Source organism: Meriones unguiculatus, chromosome 6 (genome assembly GCF_030254825.1).
Source record: "Meriones unguiculatus strain TT.TT164.6M chromosome 6, Bangor_MerUng_6.1, whole genome shotgun sequence".
In the NCBI taxonomy this organism is placed as follows: Eukaryota; Metazoa; Chordata; class Mammalia; order Rodentia; family Muridae; genus Meriones; species Meriones unguiculatus.
In genome coordinates this window covers 93,042,464-93,064,445 of record NC_083354.1, presented here as the reverse complement: position 1 = coordinate 93,064,445, position 21,982 = coordinate 93,042,464, and the positions used below count along the sequence as shown (strand labels likewise).

Here is a 21,982-nt window from a genome sequence, read left to right as displayed (position 1 = left end):
AATATATATGTGGACAATTTTATTAGTTTGTGTTGTTTTGACAGATTAAACTGCTGCATATTGGCCCAGGTGTGGAAATCAATAAAATCCCCTTTGATCCCTATTAGATTTTAAAGTACTTCCCAATCTCTGATTGGAATTAAATGAAAATCTGGAGCGGGTGGTATATGCCCTTTTCTATATACAATAAAGAAACCCACCAAATGGCACAATAGACCTTAATATTATGGGGAAACACATCTGCCATTTGGTCCACTTTTATTCTGATGAGATGGTTTGGGGTCAGCGCACAGTTGCAAATCCTAATGCAAATCACGGCATGATCCCAGCACATGGAATTACATCAGTGCTTTTGATGAGAGAACAGAATCAATACAGAGGTCAAAAGTGCACCGCTGGGAGGAGAGCCACAATCAGGCACAGGGATTCCCCTAGACTGCAATTCCCCTGATGGGAAGGCACAGATGCAAGAGCTTTCATAATGTAGAGGGGCAACCTACAGGCCACGAAAAGAACTCCCTCACAAAGGATTTATCTCCCCCCACACTCATCTCTGTACCAACTTGATTGGATTATGCTGTGAAGTTTGCTATCAAAGTGCTGATATATAAGATAAAACTTCCAGAAAATCAATACCAGATAATTGCCTAGGCCATGCTGCAAGATAAAAGTATCCTGCATATTACCTTTTTTCCTAGAGTGAAGTAAGCCATGGAGCCCAGAAAACTAAACTATTTTTATTGTACATAATATAACTTCATATATCAGCAGGCAGCACAAATCATTTCCTTCCCCACTGCTCAATACACAATGATTTCACCTCTTCTATATTCATTTTTTGTCCTAGACTGATGCCCTTAAACATTATTCACCTTTCAGGTCCTGGATATCCCTTTCCTGGCAGCCAAAGGGAGTACTTACAAATGAATCTCTTGTTTCCACAGTAAATATCTCCTTGTGGTGGTGTAGCTTGACAGGTTTAAGAAAATAGAGCACAATATCAACCACACTGTATTTTCCACAAAATCCTGACAGAATGTAGTGCTCAATTTATTTTTTATACTGAATGAATCAGACATGAGGCAAAAACAGATACCAGAGGATCTTTGTTATAGCAATGCTTAGTAGAAAAAGGATTTTTGTACGCAGCAATATTAAAAGCCAAACTATCAAACAATTATCAACATCACACATATGTTTTCTTACACTTCAGTGGCCAGAGTTATTCTGTTTTATAACTTTTCACAAACACTAGGTAATCCTATGCATTCACAAGCTTAATTTCCTTCTCCACCAAGGAAGATAAAAGAATATTTATCTTTGGGGTCATAGCTGTGTGTCTACTATGATTTGATTCCAAAAAGTGATTTCAAGCTTAGACAGCAAAACAATGACCTAGGAAAAAGGAATTAAGTTGTTAAATGCATGACTATAATTACTATTTTATATACTTTACTTATTAATTTATTTATTACAATTTATTCATTTTGTATCCCAGCTGTAGCACCTCCCTCTTCCCTTCCCAATCTCACCCTCCCTTCCTCTTCTCCCTTGGTCCTCACCCAGTCCACTGATGCTGTTTAAGAAAAATATCTGAAAATATTTTAACACATATGAATATTTGAAACTCTTCGTTGTTGAATCCTACCAAACTTGTTCAATTCAAAGATTCTATTTATAAACCTGGTCATAAAAAAGAAATAGGAATGGCATGGAAGCTAAGACTGAAAAGAAAATATATCATACTGTTTTGTGTGAAATTGCCTTGGGTTTACAATAACTGATGCTGAAAGACATATTCAAATTCTTAGGAGTACATTAATTTTATATAATTTTTCCTTTGCACTTTAACATAGAAACAAAGATACAGTTAACAATAGTACAACTCCATCTTTAATCACATTAATTCAGCAACATGTTGAAATTGGAAGATGAAAGACTAGTCCTTTATTTACATAAATATAAGCAACACGTGAAAAATTTCCAAGTTGAGCCAAACCAATACACAGTGGATTATCCTGCTGACCTCTTTTTCTTGGATGTCATTAAATGTGTGAATCCTCAGAATAATATACCATCAAAAACCAGAGTCAATCTCCATATCTCCAGGGATGTTTCCAACTCTTCTTTATCTCCTGTCTGAGGCTGGCTGATGAATATGTGGCAATGTTATTTGAGGGAGCGTAGCACTTCTAACAGAAAAGAATGGTCAATTTGGTTATCCTTTCAGAGTATGTAGCTGGAAAATGTTATTTAGCATGTTCCTCTTTACCACGGAAGTGAAACACAAATGGGAATACTCTCACTTTTCAGCATTGCATCCTGACATGAAAACCAAGAATATAATTTTAAAACAACCAAAACAATGGCATGGTAGATAATACCATATCCACAGTAATTTAGTAAAAAATTCCCTTTGGCCAACAAATTGTGCCTTTCAGCCAGGATATTACAAGTTTGTGAAGACTGCTTTTGTTTCTTGTCTTTATTAATAACTCACGATTCAAGCATTATGCAGCATAGTCCTAAAATGCCTTAAGAAATTGGATCAGCTTAAGAATATAGAAAGAAAAAATGCAATTCTAGCAACTTACAAGCAAAGAAGGCAAAATCACTGTTATATGACTAAATCAAGATTGTTTTAATAATTACTGAATTAGTAAGAAATTGTTTTTCACTATACAAATTAGAATAAAATTAACAAATACATATTGAATACCTATAAATTTAGACTCTTCATTAGAATAAGAATTTCAAGATCATTTACTCCTTGAAGGAAATGTATCATCTCATGGCATATTAACAAAATAAGATTGCGAGCAATCAAATAAAAATGGAAGAAAAGAAAGCATCAAAAAGATGATTTTCTACCTTATCCTCAAGGAAACTTGAGAAGGCTTTCACATTTAAAAACTAAATCATCTAACAAAATCATCATAATTATCTGTATGTGAAAATAAAAAATAAACATTTTCTAACAAGAGTGCTGTAAAAGTTTTCAAAATGAAAAGGTTTACATAATTAAAATAATATTAATAAGGTTTAGCATAACCTTTCCTCTGGAGGAAGCCTGACAGATCCAGAATCATGTAGAACCCCAGAAACAGCCATGTTAGAAACTGCCCAATCTTTCTTCTGTCTACCTGTGATACAGCCAGCTGAGGAACATCCAGGCCTGCAGGCCCACCAAAACATGCAGCCAGCAGATATGAGCAGTCTGCTCTTTCCTGAGCTCCACTATTGGCCCAAGGTCTGCCTACATCCTCAAGGAGCCATGTCAGCATCAGGCCAGTCAACAGACACAGGTATATGGCTAAGTCTGGCATAAGAACACAATTACAACATCCAGGGCAATATGGCATCACCAGACCCAGCTATCATACTAAAGCAAGCCCTGGGCTCTGACACAGATGAAGAAAAAGAAGACAGTCTTAAATCCAACCTTATACAGATGATAAAGGCCTTAAAATAAGATATGAATAAATCCCTTAAAGAAATACTAGAAAATTCAGTCAAACAGGTGAAGGAAATTAATAAATCCATTAAGGAAATACAAGAAAATACAATTAAACAAGTGAAGGAAATGAATAAAACTGTCCAATACCTGAAAATGGAAATAGAAGCAATAAAAAAAAAACAAAAAAACAAAAAAAACATAAAATAAAGCAAGCCTGGAGATGGAAAACCTAGGGAAGAGAATAGGAACTAAAGACAAAAGCATCACCAATAGAATACAAGAAATGGAAGAAAGAATCTCGGGTGTAGAAGATACAATTGAAGAAATCAATGCATCAGTCAAAGAAAATGTTAAATCTAAAACGTTCTTGACACAAAACATCCAAGAAATCTTGGACACTATGAAAAGACCAAACATCCGAATAATTGAAGAAGAAGACTCCCAGTTCCAAAGCCCCAAAAAATATTTTCAACAGAATTGTAGAGGATACTTCCCCAACCTAAAGAAAGAAATGCCTATAAAGATATAAGAAGTTTAGAGAACACAAAATAGATTGGAAGAGGAAAGAAAATCCTCCTGCCACATAACCAAAACACTAAATGTACAGAAAAAAAGAAAGAATATTAAAAGCTTCAAAGGAAAATGGCCAGGCATCATATAAAGGTGGACCTGTCAGAATCGCACCTGACTTCTCCAAAGAGACTCTAAAAGTCAGAAGGCCCTGGGCAAATAACTTACAGACATTAAAAGACCACAGATGTCAGCCGCCCTGACTACTATACCCAGCAAAATTTTAATCTCCATAAATGGCGAAACAAGATATTCCACAACAATAACAGCAAAAATTAAACAATGTTTATCCAAAATTCAAGTCCTACTGAAGATACTAGAAGGAAAAATCCAACCCAAGATGGCTAACTACACCCAGGAAATAAATAATTAAACACACACACACACACACATATACTCTACGACCACCAACATAAAAAAAAAAACACAGAAATTAACAGTCATTGGTCATTAATATTTCTCAACATCAATGGTTTCAATTCCCCAATAAAAAGAATGGATATGAAAACAGAATCCATCATTCTGCTTCATACAAGAAACACACCTTAGCAACAAAGATAGGCATTATCTCAGAGTAAAGAGCTGGAAAAAGGTTTTCCAAGCAAACAGACCCAAGAAGCAAGCTGGAGTAGCCATTCTAGTATCTAATGAAATAGACTTTCAACCAAAATTAATCAAAAGAGATGAGGAAAGACAATTCATACTCGCCAAAGGAAAAATCCACCAAGATTTGAAATCTATGCCCCAAATGCAAGGGTACCATCATTTGTAAAAGAAACATTACTAGATCTTAAATCACATATCAAACCCCACATATTAGTACTGGGAAACTTCAACAACCCACTCTTCTCAAGGGACAAGTCATCGAGACAGAAACTAAAAAGAGAAATAATGAAAGTAATAGACGTCATGAATCAAATAGAACTAACAGACATCTACATAACATTTAACTGAATATAAAAGAATATGCCTTCTTCTCAGCACCTACTGTACTTTCTCCAAAAGTGACCATATACTTGGTCACAAAACAAGCCTCAACAGATACAAGAAAATTGAAATAACACATTGTATCTCACCATGGATTTAAGCTAAACTTCATCAACAATAAAAAAAATGATAAAACCTAACATAACAGGGAAACATAACAACTCTCTACTCACTCACCACTGGATCAGGGAGGAAATAAAGAAAGAAACTAAAGACTTTCTAGAATTCATGAAAATAAAGTCACAACATACCCAAATTTATAGGATACAATGAAAGCAGTGTTGAGAGGACAGTTCATAGCACTAAGTGCCTTCATAAAAAAATAAAAGGTTCTCATGCTACCAATTAAAAAGCACATCTGAAAGCTCTAGAACAAGAAGAAGCAAATACCTCCAAAAGAATCAGATGGACAGCAGGAAGTAATCAAATTCAGGGCTGAAATTAAAAAAAAAAAAAATGGGGGGAAAAAAAAGCGAACAGTACAAAGAATCAATGAACCAAGCTGGTTCTTTGAGTAAATCAACAAGATAGGAAAACCACCAGCCAAATTAATTAAGAAGCAGAGAGAAAGTATACAAATTAACAAAATCATAAATGAAAAGGTGGAAATAACAACAGACACTGAGGAAAACCAAAGAATCATTAGGTCTTAGTTCAAAAGCCTGCATTCCACAACATTGGAAAACCTAAAGGAAATGGATGATTTCCTTGACAAATTTAATTTACAAAAGTTAATTCAAAATCAGGTAAATAGTTTAAACAGTCGTATAACACCACACACACACACACACACACACACACACTCACAAAAAGCCCAAGGCCAGAAAATTTTAGTTCATAATTTTACCATACTTTCAAAGAAGAGCTAATGCCAATGTTCCTCAAATTATTCCACAAGATAGAAACAGAAGGAAGATTGCCAAAATCATTCTATAAGGCCAAGATCACCCTGATACTTAAACCACACCAAAACTAAACAAAGAGAATTTCAGTCTAATTTCTCTCATGAACATTGATGAAAAATACTCAATAAAACACTTGCAAAAGAAATCCAAGATTACCGAATACATTATACAACATGATCAAGTAGACTTGATCCCAGGGATTCAAGGATGGTTCGACATACAAAAATCCAGCAATGTATTCCACCATATAAAAAAATTGAACAACAAAAAACTGATCATCTCTTTAGATGCCTTTAACAAAATCCAAAACTATTTAATGATAAAAGTCTTGGAAAGGTCAGAGATAAAAGGCCCATACCTAAGCATAATAAAGCAAGCAGCTAGACAACATCAAATTAAATGGAGAAAAACTCAAAGCAATTTCCCTAAATTCAGGGACAAGGTGGCTCAGTCTCTCCATACCTCTTCAACATCGTACTTGAATTTCTAGGTAGAACAATAAGACAACTAAAGGAGATAAAGGGGTACACTTTGGAAAGGAAGAAGTTAAAATATCCCTATTGATAGATGATATGATAGTACACATAAACAATCCCCATAATTCTACCAGAGAACTCCTGCAGCTGATATAGTTACAGGATACCAAATTATCCAAAAAAAAAAAAAAAAATCAGTAGACCTCCTTTGCACAAATGACAAACAGGCTGAGAAAGAAATTAGAGAAACTACAACCTTTACAACAGTCACACAAAGTATAAAGTATCTTAATGTAACTCTAACCAAGAAAGTGAAAGATCTGTATGACAAGAATGTCTCTGAAAAGAGAAATTGAAGAAGATACCAGAAGATGGAAACATATCCCATGCTCACATGTCAGTACAGTTAACATAGTAAAACGGATATCTTTCCTAAAGCAATCTATATATTCAATGCAATTCCCATCAAAATCCCTACACAATTCTTTATAGATCTTGAGAGAACAATTCTTGTCTTCATATAGAAAAACAAAATATCCAGGATAGCTGAAACAGTTCTACACAATAAAAGAACTTCTGGAGGTGTAACCATCCTGGGCCTCAAGCTGTACTACAGAACAACAGTAATAAAAATGGCATGGTCCTGACATAGAAATAGACCGGTTGCTCAATGGGATCAAATCCAAGACACAGAAACAGACACACACACCTATGGGCACTTGATTTTTGACAAAGGAGGCAAAACCATATAATGCGGAGAGGGGGGGAGCATCTTCAACAAATGGTGCTGGTCTAACTAGATGTCTGCATGTAGAAAAATGCAAATAGATCCATATTTATCACCCTGCACAAAACTTAAGTCTAAGTGAATCAAAGACCTAAACATAAAAAATCAGAAACACTAAATCTTTTAGAAGAGTAAGGGGAAAACAGCCTTGAATGCATTGGCATAGGAAACAACTTCTTGAACAGAACAGAAACTGCTCAGGCACTAAGATCAAGGATTAATAAATGGGACCTCATGAAACTGAAAAACTTTTATAAGGCAATGGACACTGTCAACAGAACAAAATGGCAGCCTTCAGAGTGACCGCCAGACCTACATCCAACAAAGGGCTAATATATAAACAATATAAAGAACTCGAGAAATTAAACAAAAGAACTCAAGAAACTAAACACTAATAAACCAAATAATGTAATAAAAAAATGGGGTTCCAAGCTAAACAGAGAATTCTCAACAGAGGAGTCTTTATTGGCTGAGAAACACTTAAAGAAATGTTCAACTTCACTTGTAATGCAAATCAAAATGATTCTGAGGTTCCATTTTCACCTGTCAAAATGGCTAAGATTAAAAAGTCAATTGACAGTACATGCTGGTGAGGATGTGGAGCCAGAGTAACATTCCTCTATTCCTGCTGGGAGTGCAAACTTGTACAACACTTTGGAAATCAATCTGGCCTTTCTCAGAATTTTGAAATACCTCTACCTCAAGACCCAGTTTTACCACTCCTGCTCTATCCTATAACAAGGATATTTGCTCAACTACATTCATAGCAACTTTATTTGCAATAGCCAGAAATTGGAAAGAAAACAAAACAAACAAACAAAAACAAATAACCTTCAACCGAAGAATGGATAAAGAAGCTATGGTGCATTTACACAATGGAATACTATTCAGCTATTAAAAACAGATCTTGACATTTGCAAGCAAATGAATGAAACTAGAAAATATCATCTTGAATGAGGTAACACAAACCCAGAAAGACACACATGGTATCCCCTTACTTACACATGGATATTAGCCTTATAGTACAGGATAACAATACTACAATTCACAGACTCTAAGAAGCTAAATAACAAGAATGACCCACAAGACAATGTTTGAATATCACTCAGAAGTGGAAATAGAATAGACAGCAGAAGTGGTTGAAGAGAAGGAACAAGATAGGAGAGGGAGTGCTGAGGGAAATGAGGGTGGGGATCTAAGTGGGGATCTAGGTGGGGATCTAAATGACGATGGGGTGGTGGAAGGACAGAAGTCTTGCAAAGTGAAGAGAAACCTTGGGAGGCAGGGTATCTCTGAGACAAGCTGGATCAGGTGTCCATAAGTGTGTGGGTTTATTTCTGGGTCCTCTGTTTGGTTCCATTGATCCACCATTCTGTTTCTATGCCAGTACTATGCAGTTTTTTAAAACTGTTGCTCTATAGTACAACTTAAGATCAGGGATGGAGATACCTCCAGAAGATCTTTTATTGTAGAGGATTGTTTTAGCAATTCTGGGTTTCTTGTTATTCCATATGAAGTTGAGAATTTTCCTTTCCAGGTCTGTAAAGAATTGTGTTGGTAATTTGATGGACATTGCATTGAATCTGTAGATTGCTTTTGGTAAGATGGCCATTTTTACTATGTTAATCCTACCAAGCCATGAGCATGGGAGATCTTTCCATCTTCTCATATCTTCTTCTAATTCTTTCTTCAGAGATTTGAAATTTTTTTCATACAAGTCTTTGACTTCCTTGGTTAGGGTTACTCCGAGGTACCTTATGTCATTTGTGGCTATTGTGAAGGGTGTTGTTTCCTTTATTTCTTTCTCAGCCCTTTTGTCTTTTGTATACAGGAGGGCTACTGATTTTTTTGAGTTAATTTTGTATCCTGCCACTTTGCTGAAGGTGTTTATCAGCTGTAGGAGTTCCCTGGTAGAGTTTTTGGGGTCACTCACGTATACTATCATATCATCTGCAAATAGTGATAATTTGACTTCTTCCTTTCCAATTTGTGGACAGGTCTGATGCTCTTTGGGTGGATGACACCTAAATGAACATCTGTACAAAGTCCCAATTTATTTCTAATATCAGAGATCAGACCTCTACTCTTGCCTGATGCGTCTAAAACAAAAAGGGGGAACTGTAGAGAGCTGCGGAATGCTATGCCTTAAAGATGGAGCTGGTTTCCGCCTTCCACCTTCCCGATGGTGAGTGCTCTCTGTCACGAACAACTCCACATTTGGCTAAGGCCGAGGATCTGGCTTGCTTCCATATATGTGGACCTATCTGCATTGCCCCCGTGGCACGCCTGGGTTGGCTACCCAGAGGCTATTTAAGCTGTGGGCTGGCTTTCCCCGGGGTCCGAGGATTGTTCAATGTTCCTGAATAAACTGCATTGAAAAAAAAAAAAAAAAAAGGCAGGGTATCTCTGAGACAAGCTGGAAACCTATGACAGGTTAGGCTCTTTGGAGGATGTGAGGCTGACTCTAGCTGAGACCCCAGGTAGTAGCGGTTATGGAGACTAAAGGGGCCGCCAGACAAGACTCCTGGTGGAGGCACGAAACACTAAGCCATCGACAAAAATTCCAACCCAAAATTTACTCTACCTACAATATGTGCAGTAATAAAGTTAGAGCAGAGATTGAGGGAATATTCAACCTATGCCTGGCTCAACCTGAGACCCAAACCAAGGGAGAGTGCCAACCCCTGACACTAATAACATCCTTCTGCTATGCTTGCAGATGTATATATTGTATATATAGTATAGCTGTCGTCTGAGAGGCTCCACCCAGCAACTGATCAAAACAGATGCAGATACTGGGTGGAGTGCAGGGCATCTTGAGGAAGAGTGGAGGGAAGGATAGAAGGATCTTGAGGGGACAGGAACCCAACAGGAAAAACCAACAGAGCCAACTAACCTGGGTCCAGGGCGACTTGTGGGAGACTGAAGCACCTACCAAGGGCAAAACATGGATAGGACCTAGGCCCCCTTCACATAAGTACCCGAAGTACAACTTGGTCCTCATGTGAGTTTTCGAGTAAGGAGAGCAGGAGCTATGTCTAAAAAGGTGTCTGTTGCATACTTTTCGATGACTTCCCCCTGATGGGGCTGCCTTGCCAGGCCAATCAGGAGGAAGATGCGTTCAGTCCTTATGTAACTTGATGTGTTGAAGGGGTCCCCTTTTCTGAGGTATAGGAGAGGGGAGATAGTGAGAGGAGGAGAGAGGGCGAGACTACGAGGAGAAGAAAGAAGGAACTATGATTGGAATGTAAAGTGAATAATAATTAATTGATAAAAAAACCACAAATAGTTTTAAAAGTGAAAAAAAATCATTTTTAAATATTTAAGTTACATATATTTCTGTTGACTTTAGGGGGAATAATTAGATTTTTTAATTTAAAAAGAATCATTAAATTATAGTATCTGTACTTTGCTTTAAAACAAAAAGTGAGGGTTTATATTTTGATCAAAGTAATCATTACTTGGCAACTGTTAACAACCAAGGTTGTGAATTCACTATATTTTCCTATGTACTTGTACATGACTGAAATTTTTTGTAGCATTATATATAATGTCTTCACATGTTGTAGAGTTTTTAAATGTATATATTTTAAATAAGTGTATATATTTTTAAATACATATTAAATGTTGTGAGTATGTATATGTAATATGTATACACATACATGTATAATTAGGTATATAAACATATATGAATATATATTGATATATATTACACATTCATACTGCTTAAACTGTGAGGCAGTTTTATTTGTACCAAGACTGTTTGTCAAACTGTTCACATTTATCAACCTTGCCAAGACATTTTCACCAGTAAATCATTCTACAATCACTATAGGTAAACCCCTTCTGCTAGGTATTAGAGATAGACTAGACATGATTAGGTTTTTGCTTGCACATAGCTTCCCTCCTAGAAAAGGAAGCAGACATTTACCAAACACATAACAAATAAACAAGCAAGAAACATACCAATTGAGATAAATATGTGAGAAAAACAAAGAAGATAGAGAAACTGAAGGAAAAATCACTTTGGGGAATGAAACTTCTTTTTAAAAAGAGGACATAAAGGTGGGGCAAGATGGCGGCGCCGGGAGGACTCTCATTCTGAGCAGCAGCACAGCAGGATCTGCACAGTGACCAGCAATCAGAACTCGCAGCCATAAAACACAAGTGATTGTGTTTCCCAGGTGAGAGGATACCCCACTGTGGGGGATTCAATCAGCTTTAACTCACCCGGCTAAACGAGGAAGAGATCCCGGTTCCGCCATGCTCTTGGTCGCCAGCCCAGAGCCACACGCCAGTGAGATCTGGTTACTGTCCCAGACTGAACTGTGTGCCCACAACATCACAGACTGGATTTTCCAGTCGAGAGATAACCCTACGGAGCAGGAAACGATTGGGACCAACCTTAGATCACCCAGACATCCCCTGGAGAAGACTCGGGTTCCGCAGGTGCCCCAGGGGCCAACCCGGAGCCAGAGCTGGGGACCCAGGCGCATGCACAGAGCCCTGCCTGCGCGCCTAATTCGCCTCCTCAGATAGAACTGTGGGCCCCACGGCACCAGAGACTGAGTTTCACTGTCCCATGCAAACACACAGGGAGGGAAACGGCTGGTCTGATCTCAGAGCACTCAGCTGATACCACCACCCGGAAAAGGTCTCGGGAAAATTACCCAGTTTAGGCAGACGCCCAGGTTCCCAAAGGCCAGAAAGGCGGAGCCACAGGCGGGCGTCTGTGCCTGTGGGTTCTACTCACCACCCCAGATAGAACGGCGGTCCCCAAAGCAAAGACTGGGTGTCCCTGGCAGGAGTGAAAGACCCTGTAACTGCTTCTCGCTTCTGTAACCGCGCCTCCTGCTCCCGAGCCCTATAAAAACCCGTCACCCTAACCGAGAGGCGCGCAAGTCCTCCGATTGGCTTGGTCGCCCCGGGTACCCGTGTATCAAAATAAACCTCTTGCGGCTTGCATCCGAAGGCTGGTCTCGCTGTTCCTTGGGAAGCGGGGTCTCCCCGTCTAGATAGGCTCCTGGCAGTCTTTCATTCCATTGCCCAGCCTTTGACTGGCATTTCAGCCTTCCTAGCCCCTGATGCCTACGGTCCAATGGTCAGCTCGAAGAAGCTCCAGAAGACGGATCTACGCCCAAATCCCCCCTAGCAGGCTGAAATGCTAAGTCAAAAGGGGCTCCCTGGCATTAGCTATTGTCTTGGACATCTGCTTAGCTGAAATGGACACTAATATTGCAGCAACTGGGCTAAAAGCCTCGAGAGATCCTGTAATCTCCTTGGCTTACTACCCCTATATCCACCCTGAAGGGACCCCAGATCCCATTATAAAAAATAATCTATAAGATACAAGGGGTCATATCTGGAAGACCCAAGATTGGGTCTTCAAATGATCATAGGAAAGGGGGAAATGAAAGACCAAAGATAAGCAGCGATTGTTATGTAGAGTAGGCGCAGTATAGCGGTAAGTTCCCTGAGGGGATAGCTACCTCCGCTGCATTCTTTCCCGCCTTCCGGTTCCGGGTGGGTACGTGACCCTGCTCACAATCTGCCTTCCCGCCTTCCCTGTTCTGGGTACGTGACTTAACTACGGCTTTGTTCAAACCACCCAATCAGAACCCTGTAACTGCTTCTCGCTTCTGTAACCGCGCCTCCTGCTCCCGAGCCCTATAAAAACCCATCACCCCAACCGAGAGGCGTGCAAGTCCTCCGATAGGCTTGGTCGCCCCGGGTACCCGTGTATCAAAATAAACCTCTTGCGGCTTGCATCCGAAGGCTGGTCTCGCTGTTCCTTGGGAAGCGGGGTCTCCCCGTCTAGATAGGCTCCTGGCAGTCTTTCAGGAGGAAACCCCACAGCGGGGGCGATCATTAGGTCTAACGCTCAGGACACCCAGCACCAAAAGACTTTCTGGATTCACGCAGACTCTAGGCTCTAGCTTTCTAATGCAGACAGGAGCGCTGTGCTCAGCTGCCATTATTGAGTACCCCTAGGGCACTGGGGCACACAGATGCATCCTCAGACCTACAAAAGCCAGAGAGCCATTACAGCAGCCCTCAGATACTGTGCCAAGGATCAACCAGTTATCCCTAGCTAGACTGACAAAACTGTGGGAATCCCTGGTCCTTCAAGAGGGCTGCGCCCACAGCCTCCAGACCAGAGCAGTGCCTGCAGCCAACATCCCAGACAGGGACACACAGCTTCCGGTCCAGACTGAGGCACCCAGTCTTCAGAACAGAGTGGAGCCCTCAGTTACCAGCCTCCAGACCAGAGCGGCGCCTCCAGGCGCCAATTCAAACTACGTGCACATTCTCCAGGCCCAGAGCAGAACATTCAGCCTCTGGCCCAGAGAATTGCTGGGCATTCCTCTCACTTTCCTGGATAGAACTGTGTGCCCCAGGATAACAGACTGAGTTTCCCTGTTGGGAGAAAACCCCACAGCTAGGGAATCAGCAGGTTCTTCAAGAGGACTGTACCTGGAAAACTGTAACAACAGCAGCAGCTCACTAAATTTATAAAGAGAAACCCAGCAGTGGGGCAGCTGTCTTGAGAACTTCTATGGGTAAGAGGAGAGCCCCCTCCCCGCCTAACAGAGACCACAGCTACTACTCAGGGCTATACACCTAAGGTGAGCAGTGGCAATTCCTGAGAAACGCTGGCCATACAGTGACCATAACCAAAAAGCAGAGGAGGACTCCCTCAGGAAAAATCATCTTCCGGCCAAAGGGATTCTCCCTACCTCAGGACTCCAGGAAGCACAGAAACTAACAGCCAACACCTAAAACAGCCCAATGGGTAGAGGTCAGCATAAAAGCTCAACCAACAAAAGACAGAGCAATATGGCATCTCCAGAACCCAGCCATCCAGGGGCGAACAGCCCTGGACAACACAGCATAATAGAAAATCGAGAAGATGACCTTACATTTATGCTGATGAAGAGGATAATAGAGGAAAAAATAAAATACGTAAAGAATTAGAGGAAAATAAAACCAAACAGATCATGGCTATACGTAAAGAAATGGAGGAAGTTAAAGACAAGCAGATTATGGCCATCCGTGAAAAATACGGGAAGGTGCAGCCAAACAGTCTGCAGCCTTCAGAGAAGAAATAATTAAATCACTGAAAGAAGTAAAAGAAACAGAGTTGAAGGAACTAAAAGAGAAAGAGGAAAATACAATCAGACAGATGAAGGAAATAAACAAAACAACTCAAGACTTGAAGATAGAACTGGAAAAATTAAAGAAAACACAAATGGAGGAAATAATGGAGAGGAAGAATTTAGGGAAGAAAACAGGAACTACAGAGGTAAGCACAACCAACAGACTACAAGAAATGGAAAAAGAATCTCAGGTGTAGAAGATACAATGGAAGAAATCAATGTATATGTCAAAGAAAATGTTAAATCCAAAAAATTCCTGACACAAACCATCCAAGAAATTCAAGACAATATGAAAAGACAAAACCTAAGAATAATAGGTATAGAGGAAAAAGAAGACTCCCTTCTCCAAGGCCCAGAAAATATTTTCAACAAAATCATTGAAGAAAATTTCCCCAAGTTAAAGGAGAGGCCAATTAGAATACATGAGGCCTACAGAACACCCAACAAATTTGACCAGAAAAGAAAATCCTCCTGCCACATAATAATCAAAACAGTAAGTATACAGAACAAAGAAAAAAATACTAAAAGCTGCAAGGGAAAAAGGCCAAGTAACATATAATGACAAACCCATTAGAATCACACCTGACTTTTCAACAGAGTATGAAAGCTAGAAGGGCCTGGACAGATATCATGCAGACCCTAAGAGAACACAAATTTTAGCCCAGGATACTATACCCTGCAAAGCTATCAGTCCTCATAGACGGAGAAAACAAGATATTCAATGACAAAAACAAATTTCAACAATACCTACACACAAATCCAGCATTACAGAAGACACTGGAAGGGAAAATACAACCCAAGAAAATTAGCTTCTGTCAAGAAAACACAGGAAATCATTAACCTTACTACAGTAAAACAAAAAGCAACCAAGCACACAACCTGATGACCACAGCCAACATCAAAATCAAAGGATCTAACAGCCACTAGTCATTAATCTCTCTCAACATCAATGGACTCAACTCTCCAGTAAAAAGACACAGATTAACAGAATGGATATATAAACAATACCCAGCAATCTGTTGCATACAAGAAACACACCTAAGGCACAAAGATAGACATTACTTGAGGGTAAAAGTTTGGAAGACGACTTTCCAAGCAAATAGACCCAAGAAACAAGCAGGAGTAGCCATTCTAATATCTGATAAAATAGACTTTCAACCAAAATTAATCAAAAGAGATGGGAAGGACACTTCATACTCATCAAGGGAAAATTCCACCAGGAAGACATCACAATCCTGAACATCTATGCCCCAAATACAAGAGCACCCACATTTTTAAAAGAAACATTGATAAAATTTAAACCACATATAGATCCCCACACATTAATAGTGGGAGACTTCAACACCCCACTCTTAACAAAGGACAGGTCAACAAAACAGAAATTAAACAAAGAAACAATATCTCTGACAGAGGTCATGAATCAAATGGACCTCACAGACATTTACAGAACTTTACACCCAAACACAAAAGAATTTACTTCTTCTCAGCACCTCATGGAACCTTCTCCAAAATAGACCATATAGCAAACCTCAACAGATACAAGAAGATTGAAATAATCCCTTGTATCTTGTCTGATCACCATGGAATAAAGCTGGACTTCAACAACAACAGAAATAGCAAAAAGCCTACACACACATGGAAACTGAACAACTTGTTACTAAATGACAGCTGGGTCAGGGAAGAAAGAAAGAAAGAAAATAAAGTCTTCCTGGAACTCAATGAAAATGAAGACACAACATACCCAAACTTGTGGGACACAATGAAAGCAGTGCTAAGAGGAAAGTTCATAGCACTAAGTGCCTTCAAGAAGAAATTCCAGACAGCTCATTCAAGCAACTTAATGGCTCACTTAAAAACCCTAGAAAAAGAAGAAGCAGATACACCAAAAAGGAGTAGACAGCTGGAAATAATCAAACTCAGGGCTGAAATCAATCAATTAGAAACAAATAAAACAATCCAAAGAATCAATGAAACCAAGAGCAGATGCCGAGACACATAACCAAACCTTTGGCAGAGTGCAGGGAATCATATGAAATAAGGGGGAGTTAGTATGACCTGGAGAGGACAAGAGCACCACAAGGACCTAATATATCTGGCCACAAGGGTCTTTTATGAGACTGTATCTCCAACCAAGGACCATGTGTGGATATAACCTAGAACCCCTGCTCGGATGTATCCCATGGTAGCTCAGTATCCAAGTGGGTACCCTAGTAAGGGGAACAGGGACTATTTCTGATATGAACTCAATGTCTGGCTCTTTGATGCTCCCCTCCCCAGAGGGAGGAGCAGCCTTGCTAGGCCACAGAGGTGGACATTGCAGCCAGTCCTAAAAAAACCTGATAAGCTAGGGTCAGATGGAAGGGGAGGAGAACTCTCCTATCTGTGGACTTGGAAAGAGGCAGGGAGGAGATGAGGGAGGGAGGGTGGAATTGGGAGGGAATGAGGGAGTGGGCTACAGCTAGGATACAAAGTTAATTAACTAATATTTAAAAATAATAAAAAATAAAAATAATTAATTAAAATATGTCTTATTATGCAAATCAGCATTTTTCTCTGCTTTAATTTGCTTTGCTGTTGTAATAAAACACTGACCAAAAATTCTAGATCACAACCCATCATTGACAACAGTCAAGGCTGCAACTCAAGACAGGAGCCTGGAGGAGAAATAATGAAGAAAGTTTGCTTACTGTCTCATTCAATGGTTTATGTACAGTTAGCTTTTCTACATAGCCAAGGCCCATCTCCCTTAGGAAAGTTCCAACTCATAGTGGAATGGGCCTCCTACTTCAATTAGCAATCAAGACAATGTTCCACAGACATGCCCACAGGCCAACCTAACATAGACAATTTTTCAATTGGAGTGTTCTCTTCAAGGATGATACTAGGTTGTGTCAAGTTGACTGATGATAAAACTAATCAAGACATTCTGCCTTTTCAACTTGACAAAAAAAAAAAATCTCTGTTAAATGTAACTTTCACTTCTTTATTTCATTTCAAGATATGTTATTATCATAATCATAGATAGAGGGGGGAAGTTCCCACAATCTTTAATTTTTTTTCTTTTTATAATTAATTTTTTATTAATCATAATTTATTCATTTTGTATCCCAGCTATAGCCCCCTCCCTCATCCTGTCCCAATCCCACCCTTCCTTCCTCTAAAATTTCAACACTAAAACTTCAAAATCTATGATACCCTTACCCTCATAAGGAAGAAAATAAAGGATACAATTCAATTTATACACATAGAAAAAGACTGAATAGGATTTTGACAGCACAGGTATAAAGACCAACAAATGACAAATGGGACCTCATGAAACTAAATCTCCTTATAAAGCAATGGGAACTAGTTGGAGTAAAGAGGCAGCCTACAGAATAGGAAAAGAAATTACCAGCTATATATCTGATTGTGGGTTAGCATCTGGAATAGATAAACAGCTCAAAAACAAACAAATAAAAAACTCTAAATCTCAGGAAAACAAACAACCTACTTAAAATTTGGGTTATGTTATTAAACAGAGTTCTCAAAGGAAGAAATACAAATAGCTGAGAAATATTTTTTAATGTTCAAAATCCTTAGTCTTCATGAAAACACAAATGAAGTGTGCTTTGAAATATCATTTTACCATAGTTAGAATAGTTACAAAGTGATCATGACCTGCACAAATTCAAGTCAAGTAAAATTCTAGCTTGGGGAGGAGAGGTGGGTACATGACCCACCCAGTCTGAAGAGCTATTGGCAGTTGATAGTTTTTGGGAGAGACAGAGTCTATTTTCCTCAAGGGTTGGAATATCACACATCTAAAAATACATAGGTAGCACAAATTGTATTTAGTGTATTAAAAAGAAAAAGAAAAAATAATACAAAGATGGATAACATTGAAATAGGAGGTAGATCTGGGAAGAAATATCGATGAATACGCTAAATATGCGTTGTACAAATTCTCTAATAACTAATAAACTTTTTTAAAATGTAAGAACTAAATGACAGAAATGTTAGAATGGATGTGGAAAGAGGAAACATTCTCTATTGAGTGAGAATGGTACAGTAGCTATGAGAATCAGTGAGGAATTCCCTTAGAAAGCTATAAACAGAGCTCTGAGTGATCTAGATATACCACTATTAGACATATTCCCAATGGTAGCTATATCTACACACAAAGATACTCTCTCTTCATGTTCAATGTTGCTCCATTCACAACAGCCATAAAATGAAAACAGTCTAGATATTATCCAACAACTGATGAATGAGTAATGAATATGGTACATTTACACCCAGCTGTAAATAACAATAAAATTTTACAACTTTCAGGTAATTGGATGTAGCTGAAAGTAATCACTCAGAGAAAGGTTAAACCAGAAATGTTAAGACAAGCATCTCATGTTAACTCTCAAATGTGTATGCTAGCTTTGAATCTTTGGATATGTTTTTAAATTAGGATACCATTAAAGGTCAAAGAATTATATAGCAGGGCTATGGGAATGGACTTTAAAGAAGGGTAGATAGGACACAAGTGGAATAAAGGGGTGTTGGGGAATAGTGGAACAAAGGATTAAGTAAGATAAGGGATATGAGAACAACAGAAAGGAGGGAATATGGAGAGGAATAACTAACACTAAAGACTTTTCAAAACTTTTATGGAAACCTTCTGCTGTATAAGCTTTGTAAAATATATACTGTATAAAGACAGTTTAAATGATTCCAAATGACAGGAGGGCAACATACCTCCTGAGACTATCAAATAAAAATCCCAATACAAGAAATAAATTATCTCTTTTGGAGTTGGATGGTGGTATCCCATAAAACTTCAGATATCAGAGGCCATTTCCAGTGCTCTGACTATGCTCTAGAATGAGATGGTGAGACTCTATTGCTGAAGACACCACATACTTTTTTCAGAAAATGTGGAAATATCACTTGAAATTCTTGCTAGCTTTCATAGTTCTGGAAGGTGCTATGCCCACTGCCAGAAAAGAAAATTAAATATCGCTTTTATTCAACTGTGAACCCTGCAAGTTTCAAGAATGACCAGAGTGTCTAGGTATGCCCAAATGTGCAATAGTATAATAAATATTATTGGAGGAATCAACCACTTTCTTATTAGGTTTCAGGCCCACACCACAAGATGATATCTATACTCGGCACTATTACCAGTGCCAAAACCTGTGGCTAGAAACATCATAGGCATAAGGGCAAACCCTACTAATATTATTGTGTTATATGCACATAATATTAAAACAAGTCTTAATGAGTAATAAGTGCATTACTCAAACCTCATCAGATGTTTCTTTATGCAGTAGATGAAGATTAATATAGATATTAACAACTAGTCAATATGCACAGATAAATGATTGTGGAGTGTCCCGATATAAATGGGGTATTTATGTCACACCCTGTCTCCCAAGGCTCAGGTATATTCTGTAAAGGAAGCAAAAAAAAAAAAAGATTATGAGAGGCAGAAGTAGTAGATGACTACCAAAAATTTTATTCATTTATTTTATTTTTATTTTTTATTCACTTTACAACCTTACTGTAGCCCTAGCCCTCTTCTCCTCCCAGTCACACTACTCTCCTTCCTTCCATTAGCCCCCCTCTCCTCTTCCTCAAAAAAGGGGAGCTCCCTTTCCCTTTCAGCCTAGTTCATCAAGTTGAATCAGCACTGAGCCTGTCTTCTTCCCCTGTGGCTTGCTATGCCAGTCCCACCAGGGGGAACTGATTAAAAACCTGGCAGATGAGGCTGTGTCCTTCCTAGAGGACCTTACTAGAGGACCCACATGAAGTCTAAGCTGCTCATCTACTACATCTTTGTAGGGGGTTTAGGTCTAGTTCAGACATGTTCTTTGGCTAATGCTTCAGTCTTAGCCAGCCCCTCTGGACCGTGGTAAGTTGGCTCTGTTGGTCTTCTCATGGGGCTCCTGTCATCTACCAGTCCTTTTTTTCTTTCCTCCCACTTTTCCCCAAGACTCCCTAGGCATTGCCCTAGGCTGTGAGTCTCAGCATCTGTTTTGAGAAGCAGCTGGATAACGCCTCTCAGAGGACAACTCTGTCAGGCTCCTGTCTCCAAACTTAGCAGACAGGAGTATTGTTCATAGTGTCAGGGTTGGCACTCTCTGGTAGGGTTGGTCTTTGGTTGGGCCAGGCAATACTTGGGTTTTCCCTCAATCTCTGTTCTATCTGTGCTACATTTATCCCTGCCCATATTGTAGGCCGGGTACATTTTGGGACAAAGTTTTTTGTGGGTGTGTTGGTGTTCTCTTCCCTCTGCTAGAAGAATAGCCTAGTTAGGGAGTCCTCTTAAGCCTCTATGGCCTGTGCTACTAGGAGTCTCTGTTGAGTCCCCCTCATACCCTTCGAGGAGCCTACCCTGACTTTAGTCTCCAGCTTGTCACAGAGATACCCTCACTTTCTCTTTTCTCTATAGTCTTTCTGTCCTCCCGCACTTGTTCTATGCAAGTCTGATCTCCACTCTCTTAATTTACGTACCTCTTTTACCTTGTTCTCTCTCTTCAGCCACTACCTCTGTCTATTCTACCTCCCTTCCCAAGTGTGATTTATGCATCCTCCCTTGGATCATCATGTTACTTATCTTCTTTGGGTTGGTGCCTCATATGCAAATAGATACATATTTATCTCCCTGCATAAAACTCAAATCAAAGTCCTCCATATAATATCAGATACACTAAATACAACAGAAGAGAAAATCAGGAAGAGCCTTGAACTCATTGGTGTAGGGGACAACTTCCTGAACAGAACACCAACAGCTCTGGGTCTAAGATCAACAATTAATAAATGGGGCCTCTTGAAACTGAAAATATTTAGAAAGTCAATGGACACTGTCATTAGAAAGAAATGACAGCCTACAGATTAGCCTACAGATCTTCGCCAACCCTACCCCAGGCAAAGGGCTGATATCTAAAATATATAAATATAAATATCCTCAATAATTTATATACAAATAAACAAAATAACCCAATTTAAAAATGGGGCAAAGAACTAAACAGAGAATTCTCAACAGAGGAAGCTTGAATGGCTGAGAAACACTTAAAGATTGGGACGGGAGGAGGAAGGGAACCACGGGGGGGGGGGATACAAAGTGAATAAAGTGTAATTAATAAAGAAAAAAATGACACCAAAAAATAAAAATAAATAAAAAGCTTATTTTGAAAGAAAAATAGAAAAGAGATGTTCAACATCCTTAGTCATTAGGGAAGTGCAAATCAAAACAACTCTGAGAATCCATCTCAGTCAGAATAGCTAAGATCAAAATCTCAAGCTATAGCACATGCTGCCAAAGGTGTGGAGAAAGAAGAACACTCCTCAGTTACTGGTGGAAGTGTAAACTTGTATAACCACTTTGGAAATAAATCTGGCACTTTCTCAGAAATATGGGAATAGCTTTACCTCAAGAACCAGCTATACCCCTCTTGGGTATAGACATGACACAGTATAACAAGGATACTTGTTCAACTATGTTCGTAGCGGTTTTATTCACAATAGCCAGAATCTGGAAACAACCTAGATGTCCCTCAACCAAAGAATGGATAAAGAAACTGTAGCACAAAGGAATACTACTCAGTCATTAAAAACAAGGAAAACATGAAAATTTCAGGCAAATGGATAGAACTAGAAAAGATCATCCTGAA

The 21,982-nt window shown here is 39.1% G+C and overlaps 1 long non-coding RNA gene across 3 annotated transcripts in view; it reads right to left on the bottom strand.

Moving 5' to 3' along the window:
• Positions 1-722: 722 nt before the first annotated feature.
• Positions 723-21,982, bottom strand: part of LOC132654726 (uncharacterized) — a 33,965-nt gene continuing 12,705 nt past the window's right edge. For all 3 annotated transcript variants that reach the window (XR_009592423.1, XR_009592421.1, XR_009592422.1), the window contains one exon: positions 723-2,192. This is a non-coding gene — a long non-coding RNA (uncharacterized LOC132654726). The remainder of the gene's footprint in view (positions 2,193-21,982) is intronic.